At 51.0% G+C, this 488-nt stretch overlaps 1 non-coding gene across 1 annotated transcript; it reads right to left on the bottom strand.

Annotated features, from left to right (window-relative positions):
• On the bottom strand, nt 1–164 carry LOC133757276 (U1 spliceosomal RNA). The gene has a single exon (XR_009865647.1). It is a non-coding gene; the product is annotated as a U1 spliceosomal RNA (small nuclear RNA).
• Between the last annotated feature and the right edge of the window lie 324 nt (nt 165–488).

Genomic DNA, 488 nt, shown 5'->3' with positions numbered 1-488 from the left:
TAGGGGAGAGCGCGAACGCAGTCCCCCACTACCACAAATTATGCAGTCGAGTTTCCCGCATTTGGGGAAATCGCAGGGGTCAGCACACCCGGAGTGCAATGGATGAGCCTCGCCCTAGGAAAACCACCTTCGTGATCATGGTATCTCCCCTGCCAGGTAAGTATGAGTTTGAACTCTTTACCTGCACCAAGCACTGATGTTTTCTGTTGTTACTGGTGTTGTTTAGCTTCACTTTCCTTGTTTAGTTTTATTTTCTCAGGACCAGTCAGAGAAGGAGGCAGCCAGGAAGTGTCTAAATCAAACTCACACCCTTCAGGACATCAGTGACCCTGTCTAGTCCTGGGTCTGTTTACAGTAATGTGACCATGGTCCCCAGCCAGCTTCTAGAGGGCAGACACAGCTGAGCTGATCTGCAGAGAGACCACAGCCCAGGGGAGGACTCTCCCTGGCTCACTTTCCCTCCACTACCTTAACCACTTCCTTCTGTA

The sequence above is a fragment of the Lepus europaeus genome, chromosome 3, assembly GCF_033115175.1.
Source record: "Lepus europaeus isolate LE1 chromosome 3, mLepTim1.pri, whole genome shotgun sequence".
NCBI classification, from domain to species: domain Eukaryota; kingdom Metazoa; phylum Chordata; class Mammalia; order Lagomorpha; family Leporidae; genus Lepus; species Lepus europaeus.
The sequence above is the reverse complement of the archived record's forward strand: the minus strand, read 5'-3'. Positions and strand labels throughout refer to the sequence as shown.